Below are 17,965 nucleotides of genomic sequence, written 5' to 3'. Positions count from 1 at the left end.
AAAGTCAAGTGGCTAACGTCACAATAACGCCCCGATTCTGAGCGTTACCAGTAAAATACTTCCCAGAACATTATGTAACCGAATATCGTTACCAGTTCTTTTATTCGCGATTCTGGCCCAAGTGGTAACGCTGTCATCATCAAGAAACTCACCAGTGTCTGTGTAGAAATTTGAATGGTAATTTTCTTCGCTTTCACGGTTGCCACTTTGGTCCACTTGGACCAAAAATGGTCCCTTCTAACCCCATTTGGTCCGCTGGTCCCTTTTCCTCAATTTTGGTCCTTTCTAGGCAGTAGCCACGATTGGTAATTTTCTTTCTTTTTCACTAAGGTAAAAATTCACAATATTGGCAAAAATTTGCCACACTTTCGTTAGCCTCCATATAATTTTGAATTTACTTCAATGGAACTCTTACCATAAAAAATTGCTCAGTCAGTAAAATGTAACAGAACAATAACATTTCACCTAGGATATAATTAAGCCAGGAATTAAAAAGAAAAGTGTTGGCAAACACATTGTCATTAATTGTTGATGAAATAACCGACTAATCAAAAAAAAAAACCCTTGTTTTATAATAATATTAATAACGGCTAGATATTTAGATCGGTTATACAACACTATGTAAAATATATGAAAATAAAAATTTCTTCTCGCCTAGCATAGCTTATAGGGAGCATTCTGTCGTGAGCCTAACACTTTCAAAACTTATACCAAGAAATTCGATGCATTACTTCTGGTTTGGAATTTTGATATTTAAATCTTTCTCACCCAGCTCAAGGAATTCCAGGACTATTGTGGTGTTAAGCCACGCAAGGTAATTGAAGACTAAGTATATTCGCACAAGAAATATTTTAACTCGAAGACAGAAGGAAGCAAATGCAAAAGAGATTTGATTTCGGAAGAAATTTTTTGTATAAAATTATTCCCGAAGGTGCTAGCAGAATCCCTGAGTCCTGGAATCAAAACTCACACTTACTGAATCTAGGCTCTAATATTAAGTTTAAACGCTAAGAGAAAAGGTAAGCATCTATAAAAATAGCACTAACAAAATTGCTTAGTTAAATTTATGATATACTGAGTTTTCCACATACATAGTTCGGCAACACCAGAACGCAAATTTTGAAATGTTTCTTACTAAAACCTAACTGCACCATACATTTATTTCATAGCAATCAACAACGTAATGCTGGAACCAAGAACTTTGTGTTAACGCATAAACGGGACGATGTGTATGTGCATATTATGCATGTTAGGTTTCTACATAGGTATATTGTTATTTATTCTGTGAAAGTACATAATGTAAACAAATATGTGTAGCAAGAGGCAACACTTTTTTACTATTATATTTACTTATTTGGGCTTACAATTCTTTATTTTTCAGTTTTGCCCTTTTCTGAACAACAGCTGTTGTGTGGTTATTTCGATGTAACCACCTACTTTTGTGGGTAAAAAATATCCAGCTACTTTCGCGGGTAGAATACCAAAAGGGTGTAAAAGTTGCCACATGATTTCGTTACCGTGGTGAAGAATGTTCTTACCACACTAGAATCGGGGCGTAAATGGAACCATTTTTTGTATCATGATCTTTACAAATCTTCCAAAAATACAGAGTGTTGTTTAAAAAAATAGCTTGCCATGGCACTATATGTACCACCAAAAAGTAGCTACGGCACGAACAAGGGAAATTAAAGACAAACAAATTTTGATTTTTTACTGGGTGCTTTTCTGATTTTTAAAATACTCTGAAGTATGTAAATTGCTCAATTCAGGGGGGAGTATACTGAACTATGTTTTGTGTGTTACGCTGTAATTCGCATGCTTAAGACCAACAGGTGAAATTATAGTTTTCTCACAAAATGTCTTTACAGATCAAATCTTTTTGTGCCCATGTATGTTTTTTATCCTGTACCTCTCTTTATATTGCGGAAATTATTGTCTGCATATGTTATTTTACAGTAACGAAATGAAGTTTTAAATGTTAATGGAAATTGCTTCAGGGATTCGGGGACTTTTTTAAATTTAAATTCTCTTTTGTTTCGCTGCTCTGTAATATGAGCTGGTATAAAACTCTTTGTAAAATCTTATTGTTGTAAGCAAAGAGTGTATGTATGCACATCCATGTATACTAAGTGCATGTGTAGATACTTTTAATGTATCTGCTTAAATTTCGCAACATTTGATTTCAAAGAACCGTCAGAAAAACTATATTTTACGAAATAATATGTTTATCGAAAAGTAAAAATAGTACCGGCGTTTTGTTATTCATTAAGATATTATTCATATCGAAAATATTTTCATTCCAATTTAGCTCAATATGACAAATTATCTTACAGCGATAAGACCAAATTTATAATTTATCTAGAACATAACTTTTATACCCGCATTTGAGTAGTGTTATACATTACTGTCTTTGCACGTTTAACATAAACCGGTAGAGAGCAAGATGTCCAGAGAGACAATGAGAGAGTTATCAAAAGGAGAGCGAGAGAGAGAAAAACAGAGAGATAGCGCATGGCACGCACGCATTTTGCACTGTTATCAAAATATTGCTTTGTTTCTATTCCACATGAGATGATAAACAACAAAGTCTGAACCAGTTATGATACAATGTATCTAACAGATACAAATATTTCACCTAAGTCGAGTACTCTTATGCCTAAAATATCAGATTAATTATTTAATAACTTCAACCAGCTTTAGTGGTTAGCTAAATCTGTAGTTGCTATCTATATTATACCTGCAAGTATGGGCATATATTGATTTGTAATTAGGACACCATTGAGCCACATACATACATACATAGATATTAAACACCCCTTGCCCCCGCTTTGTTCTTCTGTTAGTAATAAGCTATTTCATAGTTGGCATATAATAGGAAGTATGAGGGCTAAGTGGCGCCGTATTAGGTACATGCGTACAAGTTAACACAAACAAATCGTTATGTGAATATACTAGCGCTAAAATTTGTATCTGTCAGATACGCGACGAAGCATAATCGTTCAAGTTATTGTATATAAACATAGGTTAGGCAATAAAACGCTCATGTAATAAAGAGAGCGCGCGTGCAAGATAGAGAGTAGTGCACTACAAATACGATAGTCCATAGTGTACACAAAAATATGAGCGGGAGATGAAAAAAAAAGAAATCAACAAAATCCATATAAAAAATGTAAATCGGCTACAGTACCGCTGTAATGTAATCGGAAACGACGGAAGCGAAATACGGAAGTTCTTTGCTGACTATAGCTACGGTGGGAGTGGATCAACTGAGTGTCTCGTCGCTCAAAAGACGGCAAACACATGCAACAAAGTATCTTGTATCTAACGGACAAGCATAGTGAGAGAGAGTACTGGAGCGCCGAGAGTGCTCATATGCGAAGTGAATTGGCAAAACAGCATAACGATAAAGACGACAGCACAAAGTCGCTATCAAAATGCTGCGAAACTGCTTATGTTCAATGGCCTCCTAACAGATGTAGAATTTTCGCTCTATACGCCTGACTTCGTAGCGCTGCCATTGACGCTGCCGCTGCATTCATTTAGGCAACTCAATATCTCATTTCAATACCGATTCAGTTTTGTGTTATTCGTCGGTTCGTTTGGATGCGTCTTGTAATTGGTGGTCGCGCTGCTACTTGTCGCGCGTTTTTCAGTGACAAAACCCAAATAGGTATATCAATATTTAGATGAAAACAGAATTAAATTCAAGCACTGCTGCACTACTAAATCGCGTTTGAAAAAGTGCAGCAGCTTTGTGTTTTGAAGTTGTGATAGCTTCCTAGATATAATCTGCAATAAATGCATTTAAAGCCTACAGTGATAAAGTACAACCAAAGTAAAAAAAAAAAATCCAAATAAAATGATGCCACAAAATAATGTGGCAAGCTAAGTGCGGTATAGCAAGCACTTTTACTCCCGCACTGCGTTTCTGTTGCAACCAATTTGTGTAAATGAGATATTCAGATTTGAATTTATTTAACAAATTTAAATAAAAAAGAAAACGAAATGTGAAAATAAATTTTGTTCAACAAACGAGTTTGAAAGAACGCCTTAAAAACGCGGCACGTCGTTCAATTCGTGTCGCAGTTGCGTGTGTATCTCGCAATTCGTGAAGCAATGAACACAAAAAAAAAAAAAAAATTTATCCCAAAGCAAAACATGTCAAATTTATCAAAGGAAAAGTGATGAGTTACTCGTGTTTCGATTTGTATTTTATTGAGTGAAAAATATTTTTCGATTTGTGTAGTATAACTGTTATAAAGTGTATGTCTAGCAAAAAGAGTGTAATAAAAGCCACAAGGAAGAACGGAGAACTGAAGGAAATACGACGAGCAAAACAAATAAATCCATAATCAAACAATTCATGCAGAATGGAGCGAATTAAATAAATGTAGGTCGATTTAAAATAAGTCAATAAGATGTAATTTACTTTGCTTGGGTGACAAGTGTGCCAATGGTTAAGTAAATTAACAACAACAAATGAAACAAAACACATTTACAAACATACATACAAACTCATATGCACCATATTCCAATTTAACTTAAAATTTTAATTATATCCTTGTATTTTCCTCGAATTTCGTTTGCTGAATGGTTCGACGAACGCCTCGAGCGTCTTTCCCGTATAAAACACAATACTTACAAATTCGAATATGCAACACGACATGGCACTGCGCTGCAATTACTTTCGGAAACGCGCACCCATAGGATACACCCACTAAAGTAATAACCACTAATTACAAGGTGACGGGAGATGGTGCTTTTTTGTGGTGGGAATTGAATGTGGGTGCTCGTTTCCAAAATTTCTAAATGCATTGAAGTGGCGCGTCGGTGCTTCCCTCGCCGCCCCCGACATTGTGCAAACAAAAATCGTAATGCTCGCAATTGGTATGCGACTATCGAGTTCGTCGATATTGCAAAGTGCGACGGGAGCGAAATATAGAAACTCAAATGCATAATCTTGCTTCAAAATTCAACAAAGTTGTTGTTATTAATTAATATTTATATGTATGTATAAAAATAAAAAAAAAAATATGTTTTAAACTGTTTGAGGCATCATACGGTAACAATTCCCCGTTGCTTATAAAAATCTGTGAATTTATTACGAAATAAAATAAACCAAGCACTTAACAAAATAAAACTTATGTTGAATTTGCGCTTGTGGAAATCTAAAACGATTTTAATTGAAGCATAATATTTTGCTTTGAGAAGTTCTTCATCGAATGCAAAAGGAATGGAATAATATTATTAAGCACACTTAGGGTATAGAGAATTTGTTTGCAAACATTTTACGCAATATTTCATCTTTGTTGAAGCATTTGATAAAACTAATTGGGTATACCTGACATTGTGGATAAAACAAGTGTGATATCTTATCCGTAAACTGCCTGACAGGATGTTCAATATGGCGGCGCATAGGGTCGGCGGGTCAACGGGTTATAGAAAGAGATATATAAAGAGACCACGATAGTCAATTAAAAATGAGGTGATCGGTTCTATTTGTAATTTTGACGTCTATGCAGAACTTATCACACTTGCCTTGTCCACAGTGACACCTAATTAGAATTGATAGGTTGGACACTTCACTTTCAATAATTTCTGTTATGTAAAAAAAAAAAACTAACAATATCTTGGTATATTTGCAAATTATAATAACTTTAATAATTTTCACGCGTAGGACAAAAATATGTAGACGCAATCCGTTAGTGAAGTAGGAAGATATTATAAAAATGATGTACATTTATTAAAGTGGATTGTTTTGTTCAAATACTTTAAGATATACCAACATTTGGTAAATCAAACATAACGTAACGTAAAATAAATTAACTTTTTCTTACATTATTTCATCGAAAAAATCTAAAATATAATTGTCACGAGTGGGGCATGTTCGAATTAAAAGCATATAATAAACTTGGTTATAGTAAAGAAAGTATTCCACATGTATGAAATATGGTTCCCGTCATTGAACCATTTCATAAGCTAAATAAATTTGAGTTGGGACATATGTACTTCATACCTTGTAAACACGTCTCCGTCAGTTGAGTGATAGACAATTTGAATTTTAAGAAAAAGGAGCTTTACATTATTTATCAAATTTCACTATAATATTAAGAGAAAAAATTGTATTCATAACCAACACTTTAAATTTGCCACAGAACTGCCAAAAAGCCGAATAAGCACGTGAAACGAATAAATTTATGCTCAGAAATTTTAGGCTAAATCTCAACTTGAGCCTAAGTTTAATACCATTCATCGGTTTTAGCAACTTTTGAAATTTTGTTGTTCTAAATTGGAATTCTCTCAAATTAATACTGTGTTTTTTAATTTTATTCAGTTTCAATTTAAAACTTATGAGTCTAAAATCTCAAAATTGTTTAAAACAATACCGAACAAATTTCAAAAATTTTAAAATATAAACCTATAGTTATTCTGGGCTTGAGACAAAACCAAAAAGTTTAATAAATCTTAATATAGAAAGTTGTAGACTTTAAACTTGATGATGATGTTGCTAATTTAAAAATAAAAAATTTCATTTGCGACAAGTGCTGCAAGTCATATATTTTTTTCAGAAATGTTATACCTACGAGGTGTTATAATATGACTTCTTACAAAGATGTGATAGCTTAGTAGGATGAGCAAGCTGCCAGGTTAGGTTAGCTTAAACTGGCAGATCCATGAGGACGTTACATAGACTGAATGAGTCTGTAGTGATACCAAAAGTTTATTTAACTACCAAACTGAAAAGCCCTACCAGAATCCGTGGCACATTGGTTCGAAATGAGACTGGTGGTCAATAGATTTTTATTTTTTTATAACTGCAAGTGTAGACTTTTCTTGTTCGAATTGAAACCCAGCTTTATGCACTCATTTTTAGGAAAACCGGCATAATCTATATTTGAAACCGAATTCGGGCGGGTCACACATATCTGTTGGAACAAGGAGTTTCATATTTAGGCTCAACCTCTTATATTTAAACAAGCTTTATCGAATAAAGATGAGCTACGTTACTTATTTTTCCTATTACTCACTCGGGTAGTAAATCACAAATCATTTGACATATTTTGAAACTTAGTAATTTAAATAATTAAATCAGCACCTTATTTCAAGGATAAAAAAGATATAGAAAATGTGTTTAGAGAAATTATCCCCGAACCAAGGTTCATTTTCTCAAGGAACCTCCCTGAAGTTAAACGGTTTCGTATTACCGTGGAAAAAAATTTACAAGGTTTTTCAGTTATGATGAACAATGAGGATACATATATTTTTTTAGACAACACGAAACAATTTTAAAATACTCACTTTGTATACAGGGCTCGAATCGTAACATGCGATCACGGATCGGCAGCCTTATGAAAGAAAATTACGTGATACGTCAAACGTATAAATAAAATGGGATTATAACATACGATAGTAAATGGAACGTAATTTATTTTCAATTCACAATGAATTTTACGATGCACATTAGGTTGGATTGTATTTTTAGCTCAAAAGATTTTAAACTGTCAAACTGGTTGCCAAAAACATAAAAAATAAAGTAAATAACTGCGATGCATCATTTTTTATTTAAATATAGTCCGACGCGTTTAAGAGAGCGGAGGAACCCTTTGGACTTATTGAACAAAGCAAAAGCATATCGTGTATGTATTATTTCTTCGTAGAAATGTTTGCATTTTCTTGAAGAGATTTCGCTTAACTAAATAAGCTTTTAGTTACTGTGTTAATGGATTGATACGTTTCCATAGTTCTTGGTAGTTTTTCTTAGATTTTGGCATCAATGATATTAACGTCTTCATTTTTAGGTGCCAAAATTTCCATTTCTCGAAGCCATTTATAGGTTGAGTAATTAGATTCAACATTTGGAAATACATTAGCTATTTAAGCTTCAGGTCATGTCATAAGTTTGCAAACATTTGGAGGAAGAAAAATTAAATCTGCTGGTATAGAAATAGGAATTATTGCATTACTGATTTCAAGATGTTTTTTTAGCAAAAGGTTCTGCTGAAGTGTCTCCGCCCAATTGCGCTCTCATATTTATTTATTTATTTATTTATTTAAGCCAATTAAAAAAAGAATCTTATAGGCTAATTATAAAAGTGTAAAGTAGTTAACAATGTATAATAATATAAATTACCTTACTTATAAAAAGTATTTATAATACTCAGAAAGCCATCTTTCGAACAAGAAAAATCTATCTCACAAAATTTAGAAATTCTATTGAATTCAATTAAGGCTCTAGTAATTGGAGCATTCCGCGCATAAAGAGCCCTGAGAACACCAATATGAAAAAACTCAGAAGCACGAAGAGCTCTAGCCGGTATATTAATGAAAATCCTCTCCAAGAGCACAGGGCAATCAACAACCCCACGTAACAAATCGAAAACGAACGGCAGCGATAAAATTGTCCTCCTGTCCTGCAATGATTTTAAGTTAATCAATAAGCAACGAGCTTTATGAGTCGGGATAGGATCCGAGAAGCGCAGACTGTGTAATGCAAAGTGTACGAATACTTTTTAAATTCGTTCAATTCTTGCAACATGGCAGGAATAATACGGAGACCAGATGAAACAAGCGTACTCAAGTTTGGATCGCACAAACGCAGAATATAAAAGCTTTAGCGTATACGGTTCACTGAAATCCAAGCTATGACGCCTAACAAAAGCTAGCATGGCATACGACTTAACAATGCACACATTAATATGACTTGAAAACGAAAACTTCGAGTCAAATATTACTCCCAAGTCCTTAATTTCACTAACCCGCAACAGGGGCGAGTTTGATATTTGATACACGGTATCAATCAAGTTGACACGCTTCGAAAAATTATTTGAAAGCACTTTTTTAGGTTAAGTGATAACCGATTATTATTACACCAGTTACTAAATTTATCCAAAGCTTCTTGCAACAATACCGCATCATGAAGGCTATGAATAGGCAAGTATATCTTAAGGTCATCTGCATACAGCAAGAATCTTACTTTAGAGAAGCAAGAGCGAATATCATTAATAAACATGACAAAAAACAGTGGACCCAGGATACTACCTTGTGGAACACCGGAGGAAGCAACGAATGGACGAGACCTAACACCATCAAATGAAGTGTTAGCAGATTCTTGAAACTCTTGAAAATTAAAAATATAAGCCTATTATTTAGTATTTCTTTACTGAAAACTTAATAAGGCCTATATTTTTGTCCACTTATGTCTTCTTCGCATACTGGCTAGTTAAGCTAAAGACAAATTTGATGCTAAAGTGATGCTATAATTTATGATTGAAATCCATCAACTTATTTCTTAAAAACAATTATAAAGATTGTTATCGAGCCAGCAAAGCTCCAAGCTTAAAAGGTGTCGTCGGCTTAGAGTGTAAACCGGTTGAAAAACGACCTACTTCCAAATTAATTAAAATATATTATATAAGGAAAGTACTTACAAACTCAAAAAATCAGTAAAAATTCGTAATTTTGAAAAAAATTAAGTACTTCCATGTACTGAAAAAATCCATACGTCTGGCGACCCTGTTCGTATTGGACCCTGAAACGATTGTGGTTAGCGGTAGCTGTACAAGCTTTGAGCTGGACGAGTTTTATTGTGTTTGACTAAACTAAAAAATGCAAAAAATCATTTAAAAATTAAAGTTGATACAAATTAGCTAAAAAAACTAAGAATAAAGTGGTAAATAAAAGTTTACAAAACGAAGTACAAAATAAAGCCAGCCCGTATGGAACGCATTGGAGTGTTAGTTTGCAATGATTGTATATTAGCAAAGAAAGAATGAGAATTCTCCCACATTAACAAGAGAAGTTATGTAATTGGATCCTTTTGCGGATCCTATTTAATATTTTTACGTTGAATTAAAATAACCTCAAGTACTTTCTTTTGTTCTTCAAATTCTCCACACTTCTTCGAAATAAATGTTTACTATGAGTATTTCGAAGAAAATGCTGTGAAACAACATAAATGACATTATTTTTCGAACTTTTCTACCTGGCATAACACCCCAAGGCAAATATTGTTACTATTCTTAAAAACATCCCTTTTGCTTGCGAACGCAATTGTTACCTGAGTTAACATGTCCTACTTTACAATGGGACACCAAAAACGCAGTATCATTTTTTGACATGTTACAAGTAGGTACCTATTTATGTATGTATGCCTTATGGTCTGTATAGAAAAAATGTAATATACCTACAAAATAACATATTTCTTACTTGTGAAAAAATCAAATGTTCTGTGGTGAGCATTTCAAAACTTACAGCAGCACACATTTGTAGGGCTCTGGGGATAAAGAGATTCGAAAAATATAATAAAAATGTGAAAAGAAACACTTGTGTTGATTTTCTTGGAGGCACACATTTTACTTTTTGCAAAAACAAAAAACAAAATTTCTAGCAAAATAAATGAACTAAGAAATGCAGAAAGAAAAACAGTGAAACATGACAAGGTAAAAATTCCAACCATTAATAATAACCGAAAAGAAACAAACAACAACTTAAGCACAAATTAGTAACAATGACGGAAGAGCGTCACAGATGGACATACATTTACATGCACATATGTATACACTAGGTAACTCATACATACTAATATTATTATAAGAAATAAGAATCCCGACAGAGGATGGCTGAGAGTTGGGAACATTTGTCGCAAGTCGAGTAAATGATACCTGAAAATCTTTGTGAACTGCTTGCACCCAGATAACGTAGCAAACATCTCAGCGGAACGAACTGCAGCAGCAAGAGGGAACATATCAAGGAGCAAGACATACGCTTGGCCGGACGGACAGGCGAAGTTGAAATGAGAAAAGGATGAGCTGTGTGTGTGAGACGTGTATTATTCTTGCAAAGAGGGGAAGCAAAAACAAAAGATAGAAACATGCTAAGGAAAAAAAGCAAATAAGACATAGGATGAAGACGAAGCTGTGCAGAACGAAAAATAACTGAAAACACTCGAGGTGATTTATGATGGTGCAGAAAATGATGAAAATGTTGCACAAACACAAATAAATACACAAGCATTGAAGCTGATGGACAGACGGACAATGGAAAGATACACAAGCGCGAGCAAGGTATGAAGCAGAGTGCCTTGTGGCAAGTAAAGTAGAAACTCAAAGCGGAAGCCACATAGCGAATGTTTAAAGTTGATGCAATTATACAAACAAAAACACAGACAACCCGAAAATATCGTGACAGAATAAAAATTTTGTTATTGAAGGTGTCAAAGGCAAAGTGTGAAGTATGAAGTGGACGTGTGACCAATCTTGCTGAAGAATTTGCTACGTCATCATCGTATTAAGCAAGAGAAGAGTTTTTCAAGTGCTAAAGCGCCCACAACAGCAATTTGACAAGTAACTCACACCTTTCGCTTGTTTGAAAACAAAAAAAAAAGTGTTGCCAACAACACCTCAACCCAAATTTCTTCTTTATCTTCCCAACTGAAGTTGCGTGAAGTTTTTGCTTTTACAAACGTCAAAAATTAGTTCATCTTCTTGTGAAAGTAAAACACTCGTTCGGTACATTTACAAACTGTTGCACTGCTCCCTTCATTTTACCTCAATCATAGTGCATACACGAGAAAAGAAACGCATCTCCATTTGCCTCGAACAGCCAAAAGCATTGCATTCGTATGTTTGTATGTCATCATCTTCTTTACTGCTACTTGAATTTAATTTGCCACTTCTGGCTGTGCAACATCACCAAAATGCGATTGCAGATAAATGTACTAAAATGAGGCAGCGGCAACAATAACTGTGGCTGTGGTGGCAGAAGTTATTTAATACGCCGGCCAGCATTTGAAGCAAGGAAGTTCGGCCTCTGTCATTGCTTACGTCTGCATCGTCATCGTCACCGTGTTTGCACCTCTCTCTCTTGTTGCACCTCTAGCCACGTTGTTACTGTGTGCTTCTTGGTGGTGTTGCAGCTGTTGTTGCAGCCAATTCACTTCGTTTCTTCAGCTTGGTTGGCAATTGTTTTTTGTTTTTGCTACCACATGGCCACTTGACTTCTGAAGTATTATGTTTTCTGTTTTTGTTTTTTTCTATCCTTCTTTGTTTTACATCTTTCGCTTTTTTGTTGACGAAAATGGTTTGTTGCCCTGGATTTTTGCTCGAGCTGCGATGTAGGGTTGCTTATTTAGATTTGTACATACATAACTGTTTAAATTGCGCCTGTTGAAATATTTCTCCCCGAATGCATTTGGGCTTATTTCATTTAAATTTTTGTGTTCCGACTTATAAACGATTTCACTTGAAGTGAGACTTAAAGCACTTCAGTGTTTGTGTTAAATGGCTTCCTTTCGCATATATTAATTTTCGTCCTTAAAGTTTCGCACTCGAAGATGGAGAGTAGGTCTTAAATGGATTTGAACAGCATAATTGGCTTACAAAAAATATTTTGTAAATATTATGCCTTTCACACGAGGATACGCGGGGTGCGAGGTTGCTCCTAAATACCCTATCTCGGTTTCCACGCCGTATCTAAAAATATTGTTTAAAGAAAAAGTCAGAGTTACTTTTCAAAAGTGTGATACTTCATTATCTGATAATTTGATTTAAGGATTTGGGACGTTAAGAGACAGAGATGGAGTGATATTCTGCTCAACAGTTGGCAAAGTAGACAAGCGATCAATGAATTTGACCAGGAACAACCACCAGTTTCCCAGTCTTAGCAGTATCCAATGTGCTTAAGATTTTTTCAATAAATTGTTCAGCAGTGGACCAACGGTCTATGGGTGGTCCTCACAGACCACCCAGTTTACTTCAGCAGTAGAAACGGCTCGCAAAAAAGTTTGAAGTAAAACTACTAACATAGAACATAAAACGTAGAAAGGGTACCTGATAATGCGCTTTTGTCGCAGTAATCATAGATTTTTATGTTGAGACGTCAGAAATAGTTTAACAAATACATACTCGTTTGAAGAAAACGCAAAGAATTAACAAACAAAAAACATTATTGAAACAAAAATTTATAACGCACAGTGCCACAATTCTAACTATACCTCCAATAATCCAGGTGTTCACACAGATCTAAAGGCAAAGATTGGAATGGTATAATCGAGACTGGACATTTTTATTATAATATAAAATCGAATGATTGCAATTTTCTTCAAGGCCCGCTGGAAAATGGGTTAAAAGCGTAAGTTTTGACAAATGGGAGGTAATTTTTACGGTGCCATGACATAATCCCAAGTAGCATAATCCCAATTTTTTACTTGCGATTATGCCACTACTTACAAGGTATCATAGTTCCAATGGGATAATCTTACTCTTTATCGTAAAAAGAAGAAAATTTATATAAACAATTAAGGAAGGCTAAGTTCGGGTGTAACCGAATATTACACACTCACCTGAGAGTTTTGGAGACAAAATAAGGGAAAATCACTATTTAGCAAAATCAACCTAGGGTAACCCTGGAATGTGTTTGTATGACCAGGGCTTCAAATGGAAGGTATTAAAAGGTATTTTAAAGTGAGTGGGCCATAATGATTCTATAGGTGGACGCCTTTTCGATATATCGCATTAAAGGTGGACCAGGGGTGACTCTAGAATTTGTTTGTACGATATGGGTATCAAATGAAAGGTCTTAATGAGTATTTTTAAAGGGAGTGGGCCTTAGTTCTACAGGTGGACGCCTTTTCGAGATATCGCCATAAAGGTGGACCAGGGGTGACTCTAGGATGGGTTTTTTCAATATGGGTATCAAATTAAAGGTATTAATGAGGGTTTTAAAAGGGAGTGGCCCTTAGTTGTATATGTGAAGACGTTTTCGATATATCGACCAAAATGTGGACCAGGGTGACCCAGAACATCATCTGTCGGGTACCGCTAATTTGTTTATATATGTAATACCACGAACAGTATTCCTGCCAAGATTCCAAGGGCTTTTGATTTCGCCCTGCAAAACTTTTTTCTTCTACTTAATATAGTAAATGTGATACCCATTTTACAACGTTTTTTCTAAAGTTATATTTTGCGTCAATAAACCAATGCAATTACCATGTTTCATCTCTTTATTCATATTTGGTATAGAATTATGGTATTTTTTCCATTTTTCGTAATTTTCGATATCGAAAAAGTGGGCGTGGTGATAGTCGGATTTCGGCTATTTTTATACAATACAAAGTGAGTTCAGATAAGTACGTTAACTGAGTTTAGTCAAGATATATCGATTTTTGCTCAAGTTATCGTGTTAACGGCCGAGCGGAAGGACAGACGGTCGACTGTGTATAAAAACTGGGCGTAGCTTCAACCGGTTCCGTCCATTTGCGTCAATAAGGTCAACGCACTTACCAAGTTTCATCGCTTTGTCCGTCTTTGGTAATAAATTGTCGCACTTTTTCGGTTTTTCGTAATTTTCGATATCGAAAAAGTGGGCGTGGTTGTGGTCTGATTTCGTTCATTTTAAATAGCGATCTGAGATGAACGCCCAGGAACCTACATACCAAATTTCATCAAGATACCTCAAAATTTACTCAGGTTATCGTGTTTACGGACGGACGGACGGGCGGACATGGCTAAATGAATTTCTTTTTTCGCCCAGATCATTTTGATATATAGAAGTCTACATCTATCTGGATTAGTATATGCCGTTGCGGATTACCGTTATGCGAATAAAGTTAACAAACTCTGTGAGCTCTGCTCAGCTGAGTATAAAAACCCAGAGACAGTCAACGTGGTGTTGTGAGTAGTTTTCTTTTCTTGCCAAAAACCAGGGTTCGAGACCTTGGCCCCATTAACAACAGGAAGTTTAAAAACGTTTTTCTGTGCAACAGACACCTTGGGAAACATACGATGCTTATTCCTGCATTGAAGTAGTTTTTTTTTTCAGACACATACTTTTTTATAAAATAAATTATCCCAAATTACGATTTTAGAGTTCATGTTTAATATAAAATAAAGCAAATGATGCAATCGTGGGATTTCTTCGATTGAAAATTATTATAATAACAAAAGTTAAATTGTTATTTTTTCAAACAAATAAAATGTGGAGTAAAAATAGGACATAAATATAAATATTGATAATAAATGCCACTATTTTTTCGCATAAAAAAATTTAAATTTGGAATAATAATGTTGCCCAATTTTTTAATCCAAGGGGCTATGCTACTTGGGTTTATGTCATGTCATGATTTTTATATACAGGGATTAAAAATGTCAAAATTTCCCCTTTCTCCCTTTGTCATTGCAGTATTTCCTTTGGTTTTTTTCTTCTTCAGTATCTTATTAAAATTATACATACACAATAGTGAAAGAGTATCCAGATAAGCATCAGGCATTGTAGAAATATTTCTTACCTTCAACGACACTCAAATCAAATTATATTTGCCTTGTCCTTTCAAAAACAGCCCTGATTGACGGAGTGATTTCTATTCTATGATCAGTGTCAAGTACCAGTGTGAAGTATTACCACGGTGGCACTCGATTAACTTTAACCAAGATGGGCTTGCACCTCCTATTTTCTTTAAGAACATTATGTGGGAATGCTTCCCGAAACTTGGCAGAAAATTCATAACATTGAATTTTTTCAAATTTTTTTTTTAAATGCAGTTTACCCCCAAACTGCATATTATCGTCAATCGATACACCTTTTTAACAAAAGTTTTTTCATTCCTTTCATCATTCAAAAGTTGTGGTAGGACTTCCAAATTGATAAATTTGAACATGCCCCCTGAGTTGAGGGTGCGTCTCTATAATTTGGTCTCCAATGCTCTTTAAGAAAAAGGTTAGGCAATATTTCCGATAAAAAAGGTTTTTGCTAGTTGGCTCCATTAATTTGTATGATTTTCCTAAAATGGGAAAAACCCAAAGCTTTCGGATTTCTCCGAAATGGCTGAGAAATTTGGTCTGGTAATAATATGCAACAATTTTTGTTAACACTCCAGTAGGCGCGCGTTTTACAATAGTAAAACGCTTGTGCATTTCGTTGAATATTCTCGCTTACCTTATGTCACTCACGCACACAATCTTATTACTCTTCTACTACTAGACAATAAACTTTTTCAGTGTCATTGCGGTGAGCGATGCGTGCGCATTTTGGAGAAATTTTACGGCAAAAGTTCATTTCTACAATTGTAGAACGCGCGCCTACTCGTGTGACATTTTTTTTATACATGTTATACATGTGACAAATGGATTTGTCCTGATCATCAGGTTCTTCTGTGTCCGGACTGCGCTAAATATGAAGAATAAGAGGTGGAATACATGACCGAATAAAAAAAATGAGTCTTTTATTATTATAAGTTAAAATTTTGTTTTTTTAGTTATGTACAAGAAGTCTGATTTTTGGTTCCTAATGTGTTTAAATTGGTTATATTTTATTTGTTTTAGTTTTATAATAAAATCCTTTTTATTATTACCAAAAAATATTTTTCAATTTATAAATATTTCCTTTGAAAACCTTCTATTAAAAATGTTCTACATAAGTAGAGCGCGCGACTACTAACGTCCCAAATAGGGGCACGCCTACTGGAGTGTTAAAGAAATTTCTCTGTAATAATGTAAAATTATTGTTTAACAGTGAATAGATTGTCACTTCAAGCCACGGGTAATACTTTTATCGAAGTTAAGTTTGCCTTTTGATGGACAGTAATCATCTGACATTTGCATTCAAAGAGGAATACATTTTAGTCAACCCAACAGTACAACACGCTTAAAGCACTACAGAAAAGAATAAAAGAGAGGGCGGTGAAACACTGACTTAGCTACGACGCCATTTAGCTTTGGCGCAATTAGAATGCCGCACAGCAGACAAATGCCATTTATCTTCATAAAATAATTTTTGTCCTAAAATTTGAAAATCCTCTTGAAAATAGCTAAAGCGAAAATTTCATAAAACAAAAACAAATTTTGGGAATGAAAGCGCAATCAGTAAACATGACAAGTTAAGGTGGCAAAAGACTGTGAGGATTCAGGATTTTTATCTACTAGCCAATCGCAACAAGCACCAAACACTTCCTAAATCATTTCTTGCACTCAAGAATACTGGAAAATCATACGAGATACACACAATCGAAGTCGAGAGCACGAAGAACCTCACACTGAGTGGGAAGGATTCAGGAGACGTCTAACCAGTACGCAAAATGCTTCCTGCCGCAAATCATTAATTATATTTAAGTATATAAGAAATTGAATCTGCTGGAAGAGAAAGGAAAAATTGTGCATGTGTCAAAATAAATAACCAAAAAAAAAAAAAATGGTATTAAAGCGGAAATACAGAAATAGGTGGAGTAAATGACAAAAATTGTGAAAACACTTCAGTGGCACTTCATTAATTTATTCAAATCTAGCATGTTTGTTTAATCGTTGCTGCCAACTGTGGCAGAATGAAGTAAGGTGTGAATGGAGCTTGGAAAATATGGCAATAAACTTTGTAGAACTTTAATGAAAGCGAAAGTCACGGCCACATGAGCAAATGAGGACTGCATGTGAACATTCATCCCACCGCTTAACCTTGGCTGCAGTCATCTATTCGTACTGTAAATTTTTCTTTTCCCGCGAATAACCGACGAAATAATTATTTTTTATACGCCACACAAATTTGATGTTTCATAAACTCAATGTGCTTTTAATGCTCCTGAATTTCCGCTATGCCCTTTAGATGCTGAATTGCTAGGCTATGAGATCGAAATGTTGAATGGAAAACTTTAAACATAAATAGCTTTAGTCATTTGTCTGGTAATATTTTTGAGGTTTTGCATTGCGGTAATACTGAATTGGTGTCTAGCCTAGTTACGGCATCAAAGAAAACTTAGGAAAATGTCAGAAGAAAGTTGAAAAACAGTAGATAAAAGTCATTGTAACACAGGACCTCTACGCGTTGGCGATGGCGAGTACCGAAGAAGATTTAATGATGAGCTGTACGAGCTATATGCAGACATCAACATAGTCCAGCGAATTAAAACGCAGCGGCTGCGCTGGCTAGGCCATGTTATGCGAATAAAAGATGATGATCCGGCCAAGAAAGTGTTTCTATC

At 34.8% G+C, this 17,965-nt stretch overlaps 1 protein-coding gene across 5 annotated transcripts in view; it reads left to right on the top strand.

Annotated features, from left to right (window-relative positions):
- The first annotated feature begins 3,249 nt into the window (after window positions 1-3,249).
- Ten-a (tenascin accessory) overlaps window positions 3,250-17,965 on the top strand; it is a 458,238-nt gene continuing 443,522 nt past the window's right edge. For 4 of the 5 annotated variants that reach the window (XM_067778438.1, XM_067778436.1, XM_067778434.1 and 1 more), the window contains exon 1: window positions 3,250-4,390. The gene's annotated coding sequence lies outside the window, so the exon portion shown is untranslated. The remainder of the gene's footprint in view (window positions 4,391-17,965) is intronic. The other variant, XM_067778437.1, reaches the window with a different exon arrangement.

The sequence above is a fragment of the Eurosta solidaginis genome, chromosome 4 (assembly GCF_040869045.1).
Source record: "Eurosta solidaginis isolate ZX-2024a chromosome 4, ASM4086904v1, whole genome shotgun sequence".
Taxonomy (NCBI): Eukaryota; Metazoa; Arthropoda; class Insecta; order Diptera; family Tephritidae; genus Eurosta; species Eurosta solidaginis.
Note: the sequence above shows the minus strand (reverse complement) of the source record. Positions and strands in the feature narration are given on the sequence as shown.